A 21,545-nucleotide genomic window follows, 5' to 3' on the forward strand; every position below is an offset into this window, starting at 1 on the left:
ATAGTACTGCGATTATTCGCTTGTTCCCTTTAGGATAGTACTGTGATTATTAGCTTGTGCCCTCTCAGATAGTACTGTGATTATTAGCTTGTGCCCTCTCGGATAGTACTGTAATTATTAGCTTGTTCCTTTAGGATAGTACTGTGATTATTAGAGTCTGCCCTCTCAGATAGTACTGTGATTATTAGCTTGTTCCTTTAGGATAGCATTGTGATTATTAGCGTGTGCCCTCTCGGATATTACAGTGATTATTAGCTTGTGCCCTCTTGGATAGTACCGTGATTATTAGTTTGTGCCCTCTAGGATAAGACTATGATTATTAGCTTGTTCCTTTAGGATAGTACTGTGATTATTAGCTTGTGCCTGTCACGCCCCCGTTAGCGAAACAACAAACACTTCAGTTTCCCAGACAGACTAGGTCCCACTTACCTATGCAGGTCTACCGACGGCGAGTGGGCGACGGCACTTGGCACTCTCGGAAGGACCTGCGTCCAATGCGCCCAGTGCGGTCCCCTTTCCTACATTGGCGAATGCCGTGGCAGCTTGCCACCGGGCGCCCGAGGCACCGGCACCACTGGACTCTTCACACAATCCGCCACGTGACCAGGAAGGGACCTGGTCGGAGCAGTGAGACGTGGAGCATGCCTCACGTGACTGAATCATGTGCTCACCTTCATATTCAAAAGGAACGTACTGACTCAAATTCAGCACTTCACAGCTGACTTTGTTAGTACTGTTTGGCGTTCTCACAGATTTTGTTGCTCTTGATTATCTCGACCACGGACTGCTTCCTGGATTCCTCTTCGCTTTCCTTTGGTACTTCTGCATTTGTTCTGGTGACTTACTCGGATTTTTGACCTCGGCCTTCCATTGGAATTGTTATTGGATTATCCTCTGCATTTGACATTATCTCTTGGTGCTCTGACCTCAGATTGTTTACCGGACTGATTTTAGCCTCTCCTGGCTCCGCCTTTGACTCATGTTTTTTCTCCTGCATCAGGCGTTATTACCACCCAACTAGAGTGCCATCCTGTGTAACAACTGTCGCCTACCGCCGTCGACTACTGCAGACCCCTGTCCATTCACCTTATCCTGGGTACCCTGTCACCTGTATTGGGTAAGCCTTCTGTAGTGATATTGTATTGCTCTGATTGGGATTGCTTCCATTGTCTAACCTGGTTGCTTGCTTTACAGTGTTCAGGGCGGTCTTTTCGGTGTTCCTGGTTCCAGGCTGACGGCACTCTACACCTGTGGCCTCAAAGATTGCACGAGCAGTAATATTGCTATTTTGCTCGTGTGGTACTTGGGGACGGAGGTTTCATCATCTACACGACCTTCAAGTCCTAACAGACTGTGAAGCCTTCTTTGGTCATCCGTGCGATGGAACCCTCTGCCGGGGACCCCGTGGCCGCTCTAATGCAAGCCGTTACAACCCTTAGAACAGACATGGCTGCTGCCACAACTACCATTCACCATCGCCTGGATTCCTTACAAAGTGCCCGCCATTCACCACCGGCAGACTCCGAGTTTTGAGATCCCACACCCCCAAACCAGGGCCCTTCCATGCCCTCTATACCACCGGGTCTTGTGTTGTTACCTACCCAATTCCCTTTAGCAGCCCCTGAGAAATATCAGGGCGATCCCAGGAAGTATCATACATTTATCAACCAATGCAAGCTCCACTTTCTCTGTCGACCCCAGGTATTCCACGACTCAATCACCAAAGCAGCCTTTCTGCTTTCCCACCTGACAGGCATAGCAGCCACCTGGGCAAATCCATTCCTGGAAAATGATCATCCGGTTCTTTATGATTTTGACCTCCTGGTGAGTGAGATGGCCAAAGTATTCGATACCAAGTATAAAGCTCAGTCCCGGGATCTGGAATTACTGGATCTAGCTCAAGGTAGGCAAACCCTGATAGAATACATCACACGGTTTAACCAGTTATCCACAGAAACATCTTGGTCCCATCTCTCCCGGCCTCTTATTCCGACCTGGTAGATTTAGCACTTCAGCTAGACGCCCGGAGAACCAAGCGTCGGGCAGAAGCCGGCCTTTCTGTCAGTCAATCCCTTTCTTCCCCAGAAAACACCAGTGAACCCATGCAAATAGGAGGGATACAAAGCCCCGTCACCCAGACCGAGAGAGAACGCAGAAGAACAGATAATGCCTGCTTCTATTGCGGTCTCAATGGGCATTATGTCAAAGAGTGTCCTCATCGCCCAAAGAACAGGAAATCAGGTTTTCAGAAAGCACGCCCTTGAGAATGGGGGACAAGGCGAGCTTATTACAGAACTCCTCCGAGAACATTCCGACCTTCGGTCCTATAAGACCAGTCATAGTCCAGGCCATATTACATCCTACCAGGGATTGTTCACATGCAGTACACATTGTCATAGATTCAGGGGCTACTGGTTATTTCATAGACATTACGATGGCCAAGATAATGAATCTTCCATTGATAACCAAACTACACCCCGAACCAGTACATGTCGTCGATGGCTCCTCCCTCGTTTCCGGTCCGATCAAACAACAGACCGATCCTATGGGGGTGATCATCCAGGGGACCAACAAGGAAACAATGTCCTTCGACCTTATATCAACCCCATAGTTCGGAATTATATTGGGCATTCCATGGTTGAGGAAACATAACCCACTTATAAACTGGGGTACAGGACAGTTTTTCTTTGAGTCAGAGGTATGTCAGCACTATTGTTTGGTGGATGAGGAGGGCATTACCAACCCTGCGAGATCTCTTGGGGCATTGGATTCTTTAACGTTAGGGGAGGACAGGTCACCCGAGGTGTCACATACGGTGGGAGCCGCTTTATCTGGTGTACCCTCGGTTTACCATGATTTCCATGTTGTCTTCGATAAAGCATCAGCTGAGCGTTTGCCACCTCATAGGCTGTACGACTGCCCCATTGATCTGGTTCCTGAGGCATCGATCCCCAAAGGCTATATCTATTCTCTGTCACCATCAGAAGAAGTAGCTCTGAGGGAGTACATCCAACATGCCCTACACCTGGGCCATATCAGGCCCTCCTCCTCACCCGCATCCAGCCCCATCTTTTTTGTTTCTAAGAAGGAGGGAGCCCTTCGTCCCTGTGTGGACTACAGGCGGTTAAATTCAGTCACCATAAACAACCGCTACGCCATCCCGCTCATCTCGACCCTCTTAGATAAACGAACCCATGCTTCCATCTACACCAAGCTAGATCTCCGGGGGGCATACAACCTGATTCGCATGCGCCCTGGGGACGAGTGGAAAACAGCATTCTGCACTCGGCAGGGATTGTTTGAATATACCGTGATGCCCTTCGGCTTATGTAACGTCCCTGCTACCTTCTAGCGTTTTATAAACAATGTGTTTAGTGACATCCTGGACATTTATGTTGTGGTATATTTAGATGCTATACTAGTGTTCTCCCCTACACTTGAGGAACACATTGTTCACGTCAGGGAAGTGTTATCACGACTCAGAAAGAACGCTCTATTTGCGAAACCCGAGAAGTGTATGTTTCACACAAAAGAGGTCGATTTTCCTGGGGTTTTACATGTCACCCTGGGGGTTGGCGATGAACCAGTCGAAAATCCGTGCTATCACGGACTGGCCGGTCCCTGTTACGCTCAAGCAACTGCAGTCCTTTTTAGGGTTTGCGAATAAATACTGGCGTTTCATTTCCAACGTTTCCTCTATTGTTGCTCTACTAACAGCCTTGACAAGTCCTCTTGTACACTTCGAATGGTCTAGTGACCATCAGGTGGCATTCGATACCCTAAAAACCTCTTTTACCACAGCTCCGGTCCTACAACATCCAGATTCGGAGCTCCCTTTCATCGTGGAGGCGGACGCATCCTTGTTTGCGTTAGGTGCATTTGTCCCAGCCTTGCCCGACCACCGGTCAGCTACATCCGGTGGCTTACCATTCAAGGAAGTTCACGCCGACCGAAACACACTACACAGTCACTGAAAAGGAGCTCCTTGCCATAAAAGATGCTTTTCAAGTTTGGAGACACCACCTCCTGGGGGCCAAACACCAGACAGTCGTTTACACCGATCACAAGAACCTGCAGGATCTGGCATCACTAAAATGTGTTAACAGCAGACAGGTCCGTTGGCATCTCTACTTAGCAGCTTATGATTTCGTGGTTAAACACAGGCCAGGGGTGGTTCATGGTAAGGCGGACGCCTTGTCCCGTTCACCAGGGGGGTATCTCCTCCATCCTTTCCAGACACACTGTTAGGCAAAGGACACGTAGTATGTGCTTGCACTCCCTCGCAATCCATGTTATCCGCCATTCGCCAATGGGTATTACACCACCCTCAGGCTCTGACTGACTGTGATCCGGTTTTTCAGGAGGGGTTGCCTTTCATACAAGGGAAACGGTTTTTGCCCACTAACGACAACCGTAATCAAGCCTTGGATTGGTCCCACAACGCATTCATCAATGGTCACCCAGGGCAGCGACGCACCTTAGATCTGCTGAAACGCTGGTGCTGGTGGCCATCGATGCAACGTGATGTGGAAGCGTACATGAATACCTTCTCAGTATGCGCCCAGTGTAAGACTCGAAGGGGCCGCACACTAGGAATATTACAACCTGTGCCCATACCTCCAAGGCCTTGAAACACGGTCTCGATGGACCTGATCACTGACTTACCTCGTACACAAGGCTACGATATAATTTGGGTTGTAGTAGATTCCATCACTAGGATGGCCCGTTTTGTGCCCTGTAAAGGTATTCCTACTGCTCCCTCCCTGGCCTGGATGTTCTTTAGGTCTGTCTTTTGTCTATTTGGCTTGCCACAAGTTATCGTGTCAGATCGTGGCTCACAATTCACATCTCGTTTTTGGTTGGCTCTTACCAAGCTCCTTGGCATCGATGCACGCTTTTCCTCTGCCTACCATCCTGAGAGTGACGGTCAGAGTGAGATGGTCAACCAGGCATTAGAGCAGTACTTACGTTGTCTATCCCTTCAGTACCAATATACCTGGCTTAACTCGCTTCACCTTGTGGAGTTTGCATAAAACAATGCTCTACATTCCTCTACAGGCTTTTCCCCGTTCTTCTCCCTTTTTGGCCAACATCCACGCACTCTACCGTTCCCTGATTTTGCCCCCACCAGTACTCCTGCTGCTAACACTTGTGCCCGTGACCTGACCTCAGTCCATGCCCAGACACTCATCCATCTCCAAGAAGCCCAGGCTTCCATGAGGACGGCTGCTAACAGGAAGAGGACGGATGCCCCTGCCTATCGTGTGGGTGAGCGGGTTTGGTTGCCCACATCCCATTTGCACATACCGGGTTGCCGTAAATTGCTCCCACGTTTTGTCGGCCCATATCGGTTATCCAAGGTCCTGAACCCAGTGGCTTATTGCCTCGCTGTCCCCTCTAGCTGGAGATTGCACCCGGTGTTCCATACCTCGTTACTTAAACCATGCCCTGATCCAACTCGCATTGTCTCTCCTCCTGCTCCTGTTTCTGTAGAGTCCCAAGATGAATTTGAGGTCAGCGCCATCCTGGGTTCACGTCTCTTTAGGGGTCGTCTGCAGTACCTAGTAGACTGGCTGGGTTATGGTCCAGAAGAACGATCTTGGGTTCCCTCTTCCGATGTTCATGCCCCGTTGTTAGTGGCCCGTTTCCATAGGGATCACCCTTCCAGCCCACGGGGTCGTGGGCCTTTGAGGCGGGGCTCTGTCATGCCCTCGTTAGCGGCCCTGTTAGCGAAACAACAAACACTTCAGGTTCCCAGACAGACTAGGTCCCACTTACCTATGCTGGTCTGCCAACGGCGAGTGGGCAACGGCACTTGGCACTCTCTGAAAGGACCTGCGTCCAATGCGCCTGTGCGGTCCCCTTTCTTACATTGGCGAATGCCGTGGTGGCTTGCCACTGGTTGCCCGAGGCACCGGCACCACTGGGCTCATCACGCAATCTGCCACATGACCAGGAAGGGACCTGGTCGGAGCAGTGAGACACGGAGCATGCGTCAGGTGACTGAATCATGTGATCACCTTTGTATTCAAAAGGAACGTACTGACTCACATTCAGCACTTCACAGCTGACTTTGTTAGTACTGTTTGGCGTTCTCACGGATTTTGTTGCTCTTGATTATCTCGACCACGGGCTGCTTCCTGGATTCCTCTTCGCTTTCCTTTGGTACTTCTGCATTTGTTCTGGAGACTTACTCGGATTTTTGACCTCAGCCTTCCATTGGAATTGTTATTGGATTATCCTCTGCATTTGACATTATCTCTTGGTGCTCTGACCTCGGATTGTTTACCGGACTGATTTTCGCCTCTCCTGGCTCCGCCTTTGACTCATGTTTTTTCTCCTGCATCAGGCGTTATTACCACCCAACTAGAGTGCCATCCTGTGTAACAACTGTCGCCTACCGCCGTCGACTACTGCAGACCCCTGTCCATTCACCTTATCCTGGGTACCCTGTCACCTGTATTGGGTAAGCCTTCTGTAGTGATATTGTATTGCTCTGATTGGGATTGCTTCCATTGTCTAACCTGGTTGCTTGCTTTACAGTGTTCAGGGCGGTCTTTCCGGTGTTCCTGGTTCCAGGCTGACGGCACTCTACACCTGTGGCCTCAAAGATTGCACGAGCAGTAATATTGCTATTTTGCTCGTGTGCTACTTGGGGACAGAGGTTTCATCATCTACACGACCATCAAGTCCTAACAATGCCATCTTGGATAGTACTGGGATTATTAGCTTCTTCCTTTAGGATAGCACTGTGATTGTTAGCTTCTACCCTCTCAGATAGTACTGTGATTATTAGCTTGTGCCCTCTCGGATAGTACTGTAATTATTAACTTGTTCCTTTAGGATAGTACTGTGATTATTAGCTTGTGCCCTCTCGGATATTACAGTGATTATTAGTTTGTGCCCTCTTGGATAGTACTGTGATTATTAGCTTGTTCCTTTAGGATAGTACTGTGATTATTAGCTTGTGCCCTCTCGGATATTACAGTGATTATTAGCTTGTGCCCTCTTGGATAGTACCGTGATTATTAGTTTGTGCCCTCTGGGATAAGACTATGATTATTAGCTTGTTCCTTTAGGATAGTACTGTGATTATTAGCTTATGCCGTCTCGGATAGTACAGTGATTATTAGATTGTGCCCTCTTGGATAGTACTGAGATTATTAGCTTGTGCCCTCTAGGATAGTACCACAATTATTAGCTTGTGCCCTCGAGGATAGCACTGCAAGACTAGCACTGTCCAAAATAACCTCAAAGACTCTTGGGTTCTACCGTTACTGAAGAAACATATGTTAGACCCCTCTATCCCAACAAACTACAGACCAATTACCACAGTTCCCTTCCTCTTTAAAATAATTGACAGAGTAGCTTATCTCGAAATTCAGAACTATCTTGAAACAAACCACTTACTAGGCGTCCGCCAATCCAAATTCAGACCACGACATGGTACCGAAACGGCATTAATTGACGAGTTGAAGAATAAAGGTAAAACAGCTATGCTACTCCTCCTCGGCCTATCGGCAGCATTTCACCTGGTGGATCATGCAGTGTTATGCAAACACCTAGCGTCAGCTGCCCATTTCTCAAATGATACCAAAGCCTGGGTACAATGCTTCCTAGCCAACCGTACAATGAGAGTATTCTCCACATCAGCATCCGCAGACCCTATCCAAATCACCTGCGGTGTTCCACAGGGATCATGTGTCTCACCGACAATGTATAACATCTTTACTAAGCCACTTTTCGACAAATTGCACAGGCTGGGTGTCACCTACACTAATTATGCAGATGACACCCAGATCCTCATACCCCTTTCGGGCAATTTTGACATAGACACGGCTTTGGTACACAAAATATACCTCCTCATTCAGGCATGGATGTCATCACATGGCCTCTGCCTGATTGACGATAAAACAGAGACCCTGATTCTGGGCTTGGACGCTAACCTAAAAAAACTCAGCCCCAGCTATGCATCATTCAACATTGACGGCAATGTAATTAAAGTAGTAACGGAGGTAAAAACACTAGGTTTTTACCTTGACTCCACATTAACACTACAAAAACAAGGTAGCGCCACAGCATCCTCCACTTCCTACATGTGCAAACTTATTAGGGCCTGTAGACCCTTCCTTTCCAAAGTTAGCTGCATCACACTTGCCAATGCACTAATAATGTCCAAATTAGACTACTGCAGCGCTCTATACATAGTGGCCAACAAATACATCTTAGATAAAATGCAAACATTACAAAATAATGCCCTCAGAGCAGCTCTGAATATACCCAGCAGCGAGCACATCTCTAACATCAGAAGAGACCAGCACTGGCTAAAAATCAGTGACAGGATCCTTCTCAAAACTGTCTCCCTCACGCTTTAAATGCCTGAACAACGCAGCACCCCCCTATCTCGCAGACAGAATGATCAGAAGAACCTCAACCCGCCATACGAGATCATCCAATTCCCAGTGTTTAGAAATCCCTAGGTTTAAACTCTCCCAATCTGGTGGAGCCAGCTTCCCAGTCAAAGCAGCTTTATCCTGGAACGCACTCCCCTCAGCCTTTAGAATTGAACAGCCTTACATCAGATTCAGACGCAAAATGTTTCATTGGCTTCGAAACAATGACAACTAATATCGGCCTGCCTTGCTGTACTGTTATACACATGTGACTACCTGACTACGCTTCTATCTCCTCAGTTATCTACTGTAACAATTAACTGTACTGACTATCGCACTTTCAACTTTCCTGTATGTATAAAGCTATTACTGTAACCTTACTATGTTGTAACTAAGCTTTAAGCATACCTGTAACTGCTGCGCCCAGCTACCTAAGGGTTTGGTGTGCATTACCAAATAAACAAAGAAACAAACAAATTGATTATTAGCTTGATCCTTTAAGATAGTACTGTGATTGTTAGACTGCAACCCACTGCAATCTCACACAACCATTTCTCGCACAACAACCTGCACACACTTCACAACACTGCAACAACACATAAACCGCACCAACAGCACACAAGGACTGTCATTGATCCGATACCGAGTTGAAGCAGCCAACAGAACACCACTCCTCTCACTATCCTACTCCCGCTTCACCTACTAACCCATCCCACCTTCTCGTTTGCAGATCCGCCAGAGCGCCTGCGGACCAACTCCGTTGGTAACAATGCGCGGTACAAATACCTTTAACGTATAGCATTTAACATTTAACACCCTTAGAGATTAGCACAAACTGACCCAATTCACATCTAGAAAGCACCACAATAGAATAGTACTGTGATTATTAGCTTGTGCCCTCTAGGATAGTACTGTGGTTTTTAGCCTGTGCTGCACCCTCAGAGATTAGTACAAACTGACCTGATTCACATCTAGAAAGCATGACTTTAGGATAGTACTGTGATTATTAGCCTGTGCCGCACCCTCAGAGATTAGTACAAACTGATTGGATTCACATCTAGAAAGCATGACTTTAGGATAGTACTGTATAACAAGTATAACACCAGCAATGCCAATTGGAGGTGTTTATACACGATATGTAAAACCCATGATTCAAAAAAAATGTGGTACCTATATAGACAGTATCTGATGGATGAGGATAGTAGGGAAAATACTAATGTGAGCCAAGATGCATGGAAACATTATATTACTGACCTCTATTTCAAGACAAGTGACATGTCTGCTAATCTCAATGGGATAAACTCATATGACCAAGACATTATCCCCTTTGGTATCCTAGATATTCTGAAAGTGATCTCTAAAATGAAATCCTCACATGCCCCAGGCCCGGATGGGCTTGCAAATGCTGTCATAAAGCAAAATCCTAAGAAATGGGCAGTGATTTTGCTCCAGCTGTTTACTGGTATATGGGAGACAGGCCGCATACCGGCTAGCTGGAGGAAAGCCATAGTGGTCCCTATTTTTAAAAAGGGAGATAGAAAACTGCCTGATAATTATAGATTGCTGGCTATGGCAGACAGCAGTTGTAAGATCTTCTGCTCCCTTTTAGTGGAGAGGTTAACATTTGGATAGAGGAAAAGGGACTTCTATCTACTCTTCAAACTGGCTTTCGGAAAGGGTACAGTACCATTGATAACCTAACAATGCTGAATTACATTATAGCAGGGTCAAAGGATAAGGGGGAAACACTGTATGTGTGCTTTGTAGATTATTCGAAAGCTTTTGATAGTGTCAATAGGGGGTTGTTGTGGAAGAAACTAAGTGAGAAAAATATCTGTCCCAAAATTTTGCACTTTCTGAGGGAAATGTATAGGGAAACCACGGTTTCCATCTGTTTGGGCAAAGGAGGGATGATATCTCCAGAGATCGCTACTAACACTGGTCTAAAGCAGGGATGTGTGACATCTCCCATATTATACAATTTGTATGTTTCAGATATGTGGGAAAGTTTTTCGACTATAAATAACTTTCCACCAATAGTAGCGGGAAAACCCATTTGTGGCCTGATGTATGCGGATGATACCGTCCTCTTGGATAAAACTCCAGTAGGGTTGCAAAGAATGTTGAATGGACTATTATTGTACTCCGAAAAGAATAACCTAAGTATCAATATAAACAAAACTAAGGTTATGGTATTTAGAGCCACCAGGCTCGAAAAGAAAAGGCTTATTTCTAGGTGGCAGATAAACTTGATTAAACTGGAGGTAGTGGAGGCCTACCCTTATTTGGGGAAGCCTATTCTGAGCAATCCCTGCATACAATTTTTCCAAGAGGCGGTGAGTTCTAAAATAGTAAAGAAATGGAAAGTTATAAGAAAATATATCACCAGTAAAGGAGGTCACTCTGTCGAAGGTCTACTCGAGATATATAAAAGTTGTATTATTCCTGGAATTTTGTATGCATTGGAAACTGTAGAAAGCAAATATCTGAGTAAGTTACATCTACTTGAAGGGAAGATTTGGAGACCAGCTTTAGGACTCCCAAATTCGGTACCAATACAAGCGATAAGATGCGAATTGGGGCTAATATCCCTCTCGACCCTATGGAAAATAGAATGTTGCAAACTTTATTTAAGAATAATTTTGGGGGATGGGGATGAAGGTAACATGCTCAACCTTATAGGTAAAAATAAAAGTGAAGGCAGATTTAAGAATCCCTATTTTTTAAATTTACAAAAAATAGTATTAACATTTCTAGAAGTCCTAGGATATAATGTACATATGGGAAAAGATAACATTATGTACATTAAGAAAAGCCTTAAAGATAAGGCTTTTATCTGGGATTTATGCGACAATCAGTCCTATTTATACAAAAAGTCTAGATATTCCTCTTATGCTCTCCAAGGCCTCAAGCCTGCTACACCAAGACAGTATCTGCTTAACACGGGAAATAAAGCTATGAGAAGATTCATATTACAATTACGGTTGAACATTCTCCCGTGTAATGAAATTATCGGGGTAAGAACAAAAATTCCTCGTGCAGAAAGATTGTGTAGATACTGTAATATCGAGGTGGAGACAGTAAGACATATTCTAACTCTTTGCCCAAACTTAAAAGAATACTACACTAAAGGGTACTCAAATTTAGTAGGGGACATGCAAAGAATTGAATCAGACCAATTCTGGTCAGTAATTTATGACGGAGAAATTAAGGTTTTTATTGGGGCAGCCTTTTATATTTGGAAGTGTGTAATGGGAGGTATTTTGTAAATGTGTTTTTTAGAATTTAGTTTGTAAACAAGAATTAATTTTAAAATGTGTTTATTAATGATTTTCTATGTGAAATATGTAACTATGTAAGGTCAATGTTAAAATTTTGTAGTGTATAAGGTTTTAATTAACCAAAAGCACTTTAAACAATAAAAAAAAAAAAAACTGTGATTATTAGCTTGTGCCCTCTAGGATAGTACTGGGATTATTAGCTTTTTCCTTTAGGATAGTACTGTGATGTTTAGCTTTGTCTCTAGGATAGTATGGCAATTATCAGCTTCTGCCTTTCAAGAATAGTACTGTGATTATTAGACCATGCCACACCCTTAGAGACCACCACACACTGTCTAGAATCACATCTAGAAAGCACCACAATAGAATAGTACTGTGATTATTAGCTTGTGCCCTCTAGGATAGTACTGGGATTATTAGCTTTTTCCTTTAGGATAGTACTGTGATGTTTAGCTTTGTCTCTAGGATAGTATAGCAATTATCAGCTTCTCTCTTTCAAGAATAGTACTGTGATTATTAGACCACGCCACACCCTTAGAGACCACCACACACTGTCTAGAAAGCACCACAATAGAATAGTACGGTGATTATTGGCCTGTGTCTTTCTAAAATAGTACTGTGATTATCGGCCTACCTTCTAGGATAGTACTGTGATTATTTGATTTTGCCTCTTCTGAGATGGTGCTGTAAGTCTTAGCCTGTGTCCCTCAGACTTGAAATACATCTAGAAAACACCACAATAGAACAGTACTGTGATTACACACTAGTGCCTCTCTAGGATAGTACCAGGATTAATAGCTTGTCCCTCTCTGGGATAGTACTGTAATTAACGGCCTCTGCAGCCCCCGTACAGATTTGAGGATCCCACTTTCGAATCACATCTAGGAAACACCACAATACGAACAGAACATTTCTAAACTGTGCCTCTCAAGGATAACACAGGGATTATCACCCTGTCCTACACCTGGATAGTACTGTGACTATTAGCGTGGACCACACTGGGATAGCTCTGTGAATACTGACCTGCGTCACACCATTAGGGAATTGGCAAGAAGGCCATTAAACCATTTCTAGAGGGTGCCACATTAGGACGGCCCTTTAAGTATTAGCCTTGCCCTGCCGAGAGGGTACTGTGATCATCGGCACTGACACTCTGAGATGGAGCTGTGAACAGTAACCTGTGTCACACCACAGAGATTTGTTTACTACTGTAAGCATCTTCCAGGGAGAGTCACATTAGGGACAGCCACTGAAATACCCTAGCGATATAACCCTAGTGGACCTTTCCAACCGGACAGCCCAAATTCGAAACAGTGACTAAACTACCCTAGCGATATCACCTGAATAGACCTGACAGGCCACTAAAATACCCAAGCGATATAACCCTAGTAGAACCCCCCAACCGGACAGCCCAACTCAAAACAGTGACTAAACTACCCTAGCGATATCACCTGACTAGACCACCCCAGCAGATAGAGCCCAAGCTTATATCAGACAATCCCCACAACCAGTCCAACACCACAAGACAGCCGGACCAAAAGTACAAAGACCACCTCTGCAACAACAAACCGAACAAAAACCAACCAAAATAAAAAAAAAGCTCAAAACTCAAAATGCCACAAAAAAGGATTGGACCAAACGAAAGACAAAGAGCAGAAAGAACAAACCCAACTGAACACCGAAGACTCACAACTGCAGAACACACTCCAACAGACAAAAATGATTACAGAACCAGCACGAGAGAAAAGAGAAATCCCTTTATCTAACATCATACCTCGTAAATAACCACTCACCGGAACGAACCGACCGAACACACAAATCAAGAACGACCAGCAACCAAACACAACCATGCAGAAGAAGAACGGACAAAGCTAGAGATAACAAGAACATAATCGACAGCCTAACCCCTTACATCACCAAATCAAGAGGACCGTCCGCTCGACAGCCACAACACTTATAAGAGGAGCCAGATAAAAACAAAAACCCAAAACTGAACCTAGAAGAACTTTTCGGCAACACAGACACAACTGCACCAACACCTCAACTAGAGTTCTACCTGGAAGGAAACCTTAACACCAGTCAGAAGACAATGCTGAAAATAAAGCACAAACCAAACTATATCTTTAAAATGAACTGCAACCTAATAAACACAAGATCCATGTCAAAACACTCAACAGAGATATTCAACCTTCTCTGCGACAACGGTATCAGCATCCTATTCCTCACAGAAACATGGCTGGATGACAACTACAAAATCACACTACAAAGCCTCCCCCCCCACCAACTTCAAATGCTTTCAGTTAAACAGGAAAAAAAAGGAGGAGGCCTCCCAATAGCATTCAAAGAACACCTGAAAGTAAAAACAGACAAACCACTTAACATTATGAAGTGCAAATCCATGGCCATACACCTATTGGTGAAAAAAACCAACATTAAATTCATACTGGTTTACAGACCATCGACATACGATGCAACCTTCGTTGACAACTTCATAGAAGCCATCACCAACATAGCCATCAAACACGAACATCTAATAATCCTGGGAGACTTCAACATTTGGTTCCAAGGAAAATAAGCCAACTCTCAAAATTCATTAATTAGGCAATTAACAACCATGAAACTACAACAGTTGGTCAAAGGGGCAACACACTCGGCAGGACACACCCTTGACGCAATCTTCACCAAGACAAAACGTATCACCATGGCACCACCGATACAAATACTTTGGCGTGACCATCTCATCATTCCATTCGTGATCACACTACCAACTCAAGTCAGCATACAGCCCCTCAAGATCCCAACCACCACAAAAAGAAACTGGAAAACTGTCAAAGAAAGCAAACTAAATGAACAACTAGAGATGAAAAAACCTCCAACAGCCGAACTGGAGAAGGCAGACCTAGACGGGAAAGTGGAGCTACTCCACAAATGGATCGCTGATACAATTGACAACATCTCCCAGGAAAAACCATTTACCCCCTCAAGAAGAAAAGCAATGGCAAAATGGTTCACCCCACTAGTAAGCACCATGAAAAAGAAGAACAAGAAACTGGAATTGAAATGGAGGAAAGAATACGACCAAAATAAGACAACCCAGTTCCAGAGACAAATCCGATCATATAAGAAGGAAGTTCAAAAGGCAAAGAGAAGGCATTATGATGACAGAATCAGCAATGCCACCAACACTCAAAAAGAAATGTTCAACATCATAAACGAAATGAGAAACCCACCAAGTTGCGACAACACTCCAATACCCTCACAGTAACTATGCAACAACTTGGCAGATGATTTCAAAAACAAAATCAACGACATTTGTCAAATCATACAAAACCGACCAACCAACCCTAACACTCAAACAAACAGACCCAACGAGGAGCCACAGCACAAACTCCAAAGCATCCTGGAACTATCAGTAGAGACATTCGCCAAGCTGGTAAAACACAAGTAAGCAGGATCACCCATGGATTCCTGCCCCCCTGACTTCTACAAATCAATCCTCGCACAAGGAACGCCATCAGAATATTACAGAAACCTCCTAAATCTGTTGCTCACAACAGGGACTGTACCATGATCCTTCAAATCAACATATATTAAGCCACTTTTAAAAAACACAAGTGGCGATGTGGAAGACCTCTCCAAATGGATGCTCATAGACCAAAGCAACCTTCCATTAACCAACAATTAAAAGTTAATAACATCTTGCAAGGCCATTTTATTACCTGCAAGTATGGACTGAAGGCCGATAATACCCATTTTTCATTAATCATAATTGTTGACTCATGTAGTGCAAGGATGTTTTTAGTTTCTATTACTATCATTAGGGTTGTTTATTGAGTGTGGAGTGAGCTTTGGGAAGCAACATAATGCTTTACAAATCATATGGGGGATTACGTAGTGAGGGAAGCAGAGATACAAGGGAGCTCATAGGGTGCGGGGGAAGTACGCAGTGAGGGAAGCAGAGATACAAGGGCGCTAACAACAGGGAAAAGCAGGCAATTTGGCAGCAAGGGATCTACGAGCAACCAGGAAATAGGGGGCTGGGGTGGAAGCCGATTGCCCAGTCTCAGGTTAGGTGAAAAGTGTAGGCCGTGTGGACCCCGGACAGTGGGCGCATCTACATGCCATTCACACTTCAAAATCAAAGCATTTCTATGAAACCTTTGGGCTTATGCAAGTGCAGGTTGCATCCACAAAGGCATGTAAATGTATTCAATTTAAAACTGAGATGTACGTGCCTTCACACCTGAGTGGCAATCAAATGACAGAAACATGGTACACTTGTACCACTGACCTGCATAAAACAGGGAAGGGCAGGCACATTGCTGCCATGTCAAAAATAAAGAGGTGATGGCCCGAAGGTTTAGAATCAATCCTAACCTCTAGCATTGCTCTGGGCAACCCTCCAGACCATTGTTCTTGGCCTACCAACCCATTACAGAAAGGGGAAAGGCCATATGCAAATCAGGCGCGGTCCCACCTCAGTGCTGCCATGACACCAACGGGTATAGTAAGTGCACGTGTCAAAAAGAGGACGAAGACACATGTGAATGGAATCCCACCAATGGCGGCTCGATCCCTCCGTCTTCACCACCTCTCCCTCTCTACCCCCCCCTCCGCCAAGTATGGAAAAGCATGCATCCATTGTAGAGGGAAGCTGGATACAAGGCACAGCATGTGTTTGCACACTCATGAACCCACGCGTGGCACTTGAAGCAGCTTTCTGTTCACTACTCCTGGTGATAAAATTAAACTATTTAATTGTGTGAGGATGAATTAAGAGCTTCTTATCACATGCAAGTTAATGTTTTGCAAAAAGCCTTCACTAGGTCGACACTATGATCCTTAATGTGTGATGTACACGATAGCATATATCGGTTGTGTCATAGGAATATATCATTTGCCCAGTTAGCATATATCATTTGCCCAGTTAGCATTGGCATCGTGCCACAGAGGGGAAAAGAAATTCAAGTGTATATTCTTATCAAGGGATGCAGATCTTATAAAGACAAGACTGCACTGATGAACTGCTGAAGCTTCCAATTGAAACTGTGGCCACCAATTTATTTTTTTAATTGACGGCGTAAATGTTTCCCACGAATATGAGGGGTGGGTGGGGGGGAGGGGAGAGAGTGCAAACCTAGCGAGAGAGCCCAAACTAACCAAAAGTTTTTTTTTAAGGTGGGGGAAAAATGTTTTAATGCAATAGGTTAAAGTGGTGCATTTTTTAGCACACTTTATGTGAAACATTAGGTCAAAAGCCACACTGTCTGCAATCAGTTTTGCAGGGTAACTGTTGTGATGCTTTTCCCAAGTAGCAGGTAGCCTGCCTGTACTAAATGCATGTAGAGAGAGCTCTCTGATGCACCATATTCTATATGATGTCATAGAACCTTGCTTGCTGTGTTTCTTATTTGTGTTCTATTTATGTCAGTTGGAGAAGTTACAGAGAGGAAGGGAACCTCTGCGTTTGCTGGGGGTCTTTTCCCATTTATTAGCTATTATAAATACTTCCTTTGAACCTTACCTGTCACCTCCTGCGTCTTCATAACAGTGACATTACAAATTGCAACTGATTCAAGTCACTAAAAGTGCACATGGGCATTTCCCAATGCATTTCCATAATGCATTGTCCCACCATATATGCCAATACAAATTGTGTTCATGCATGGCTGTGCCAGACATGTCCCTGCTGGCTGCACACAAATATGCCAGTATTCCCATGTAACATACTCAAGTCCCACAATTCTTTCTAAGTATGACGAGTGGCTAATCTTCACAATTCTTTCTAAGTATGACGAGTGGCTAATCTTCACAATTCTTTCTAAGTATGACGAGTGGCTAATCTTCACAATTCTTTCTAAGTATGACGAGTGGCTAATCTTCACAATACTTTTTCAGTGTGACACAAGGCTAATCTATTTAGCGTTGAATAAGACGAAAATGGATTGAAACACGTGTCGGCACTAGAAATATGAAAATTAGATACAACTAACGACATTAAGCTGAATTAATGTTGTTGGTTGACTCTAGCAATGGAAAAATAGAGACTGACAATAACATCAAGAAGAATTAATGTGGTTAATTACAGAATGTGTGTTTTGAAATATACCTCTTTATTGTAAAAGTGCGGCTGTGTGAAAGCGGACACTAGTAATATGAAATGTATATACTAGTAACCACATCAAGTAAAATTGATGACATTTAGAATACATTTGTGATTTAAACAATGTCCCTTTGTAGTAAAACATATACTGATGTAAGACACTTATGTTTGCTTGATCTTTTAATCCAAGTAAACAAATTTCATGCCACAGCGTGAACCTATGGCCATACAGGTACCACCAATGTTGGCAAGCCTAGCTATGTAATAACACTTACCATGTTGGCACTATCTCATTCACTCACACACACATACAGATATAACCTCGTGCTTGTGCACATGCATGTATACATACATCCAAACATGTATACTTAATTACATTTCTTTTCTTATCTGTAGCCCCGGCCTGGATTCTGCATGCCACGAGGGCCATACAGCTCCAGTCCTGCATGTGCCCTCTAGGATAAGACTGTGATTATTAGCTTGTTACTTTAGGATAGCACTGTGATTATTAGCTTATGCCCTCTAGGATAAGACCGATTATTACCTTGTGCCCTCTCAGATAGTACTGTGATTATTAGCTTGTGCCCTCTCGGATAGTACTGTGATTATTAGCTTGTTCCCTCTCGGATAGTACTGTGATTATTAGCTTATGCCCTCTCGGATAGTCTTGTGATTATTAGAGTGTCCCTTTAGGATAGTACTGTGAGTATTAGCTTGTGCCCTCTCAGATAGTACTGTGATTATTAGCTTGTGCCCTCTTGGATAGTACCGTGATTATTAGTTTGTGCCCTCTGGGATAAGACTATGATTATTAGCTTGTTCCTTTAGGATAGTACTGTGATTATTAGCTTGTGCCGTCTCGGATAGTACAGTGATTATTAGATTGTGCCCTCTTGGATAGTACTGAGATTATTAGCTTGTGCCCTCTAGGATAGTACCACAATTATTAGCTTGTGCCCTCTGGGATAAGACTATGATTATTAGCTTGTTCCTTTAGGATAGTACTGTGATTATTAGCTTGTGCCGTCCCGGATAGTACAGTGATTATTAGATTGTGCCCTCTTGGATAGTACTGTGATTATTAGCTTGTTCCTTTAGGATAGTACTGTGATTATTAGCTTGTGCCCTCTCGGATATTACAGTGATTATTAGCTTGTGCCCCCTTGGATAGTACCGTGATTATTAGTTTGTGCCCTCTGGGATAAGACTATGATTATTAGCTTGTTCCTTTAGGATAGTACTGTGATTATTAGCTTGTGCCGTCTCGGATAGTACAGTGATTATTAGATTGTGCCGTCTCGGATAGTACTGAGATTATTAGCTTGTGCCCTCTAGGATAGTACCACAATTATTAGCTTGTGCCCTCGAGGATAGCACTGCAAGACTAGCACTGTCCAAAATAACCTCAAAGACTCTTGGGTTCTACCGTTACTGAAGAAACATATGTTAGACCCCTCTATCCCGACAAACTACAGACCAATTACCACAGTTCCCTTCCTCTTTAAAATAATTGACAGAGTAGCTTATCTCGAAATTCAGAACTATCTTGAAACAAACCACTTTCTAGGTGTCCGCCAATCCAGATTCAGACCACGACATGGTACCGAAACGGCATTAATTGACGAGTTGAAGAATAAAGGTAAAACAGCTATGCTACTCCTCCTCGGCCTATCGGCAGCATTTCACCTGGTGGATCATGCAGTGTTATGCAAACACCTAGCGTCAGCTGCCCATTTCTCGAATGATACCATAGCCTGGGTACAATCCTTCCTAGCCAACCGTACAATGAGAGTATTCTCCACATCGGCATCCGCAGACCCTATCCAAATCACCTGCGGTGTTCCACAGGGATCATGTGTCTCACCGACGATGTATAACATCTTTACTAAGCCACTTTTCGACAAATTGCACAGACTGGGTGTCACCTACACTAATTGCAGATGACACCCAGATCCTCATACCCCTTTCGGGCAATTTTGACATAGACAAGGCTTTGGTAAATAAAATATACCTCCTCATTCAGGCATGGATGTCATCACATGGCCTCTGCCTGATTGACGATAAAACAGAGACCCTGATTCTGGGCCTGGACGCTAACCTAAAAAAACTCAGCCCCAGCTATGCATCATTCAACATTGACGGCAATGTAATTAAAGTAGTAATGGAGGTAAAAACACTAGGTTTTTACCTTGACTCCACATTAACACTACAAAAACAAGGTAGCGCCACGGCATCCTCCACTTCCTACACGTGCAAACTTATTAGGGCCTGTAGACCCTTCCTTTCCAAAGCTAGCTGCATCACACTTGCCAATGCACTAATAATGTCCAAATTAGACTACTGCAGCGCTCTATACATAGTGGCCAACAAATACATCTTAGATAAAATGCAAACATTACAAAATAATGCCCTCAGAGCAGCTCTGAATATACCCAGCAGGGAGCACATCTCTAACATCAGAAGAGACCAGCACTGGCTAAAAATCAGTGACAGGATCCTTCTCAAAACTGTCTCCCTCACCTTTAAATGCCTGAACAACGCAGCACCCCCCTATCTCGCAGACAGAATGATCAGAAGAACCTCAACCCGCCATACGAGATCATCCAATTCCCAGTGTTTAGAAATCCCTAGATTTAAACTCTCCCAATCTGGTGGAGCCAGCTTCCCAGTCAAAGCAGCTTTATCCTGGAACGCACTCCCCTCAGCCTTTAGAATTGAACAGCCTTACATCAGATTCAGACGCAAAATGTTTCATTGGCTTCGAACCAATGACAAATAATATCGGCCTGCCTTGCTGTACTGTTATACACATGTGACTACCTGACTACGCTTCTATCTTCTCAGTTATCTATTGTAACAATTAACTGTACTGACTATCGCACTTTCAACTTTCCTGTATGTATAAAGCTATTACTGTAACCTTACTATGTTGTAACTAAGCTTTAAACATACCTGTAACTGCTGCGCCCAGCTACCTAAGGGCTTGGTGTGCATTACCAAATAAACAAAGAAACAGACAAACAAACAAACAAACTGTGATTATTAGCTTGATCCTTTAAGATAGTACTGTGATTGTTAGACTGCAACCCACTGCAATCTCACACAACCATCTCTCGCACAACAACCTGCACACACTTCACAACACTGCAACAACACATACACCGCACCAACAGCACACAAGGACTGTCATTGATCCGATACAGAGTTGAAGCAGCCAACAGAACACCACTCCTCTCACTATCCTACTCCCGCTTCACCTACTAACCCATCCCACCTTCTCGTTTCCAGATCCGCCAGAGCGCCTGCGGACCAACTCCGTTGGTAACAATGCACGGTACAAATACCTTTAACGTATAGCATTTAACATTTAACACCCTTAGAGATTAGCACAAACTGACCCAATTCACATCTAGAAAGCACCACAATAGAATAGTACTGTGATTATTAGCTTGTGCCCTCTAGGATAGTACTATGGTTTTTAGCCTGTGCTGCACCCTCAGAGATTAGTACAAACTGACCTGATTCACATCTAGAAAGCATGACTTTAGGATAGTACTGTGATTATTAGCCTGTGCCGCACCCTCAGAGATTAGTACAAACTGATTGGATTCACATCTAGAAAGCATGACTTTAGGATAGTACTGTATAACAAGTATAACACCAGCAATGCCAATTGGAGGTGTTTATACACGATATGTAAAACCCATGATTCAAAAAAAATTTGGTACCTATATAGACAGTATCTGATGGATGAGGATAGTAGGGAAA

The sequence above is a fragment of the Ambystoma mexicanum genome, unplaced genomic scaffold (assembly GCF_040938575.1).
Source record: "Ambystoma mexicanum isolate Mex_15411 unplaced genomic scaffold, UKY_AmexF1_1 Mex_scaf63, whole genome shotgun sequence".
Taxonomy (NCBI): domain Eukaryota; kingdom Metazoa; phylum Chordata; class Amphibia; order Caudata; family Ambystomatidae; genus Ambystoma; species Ambystoma mexicanum.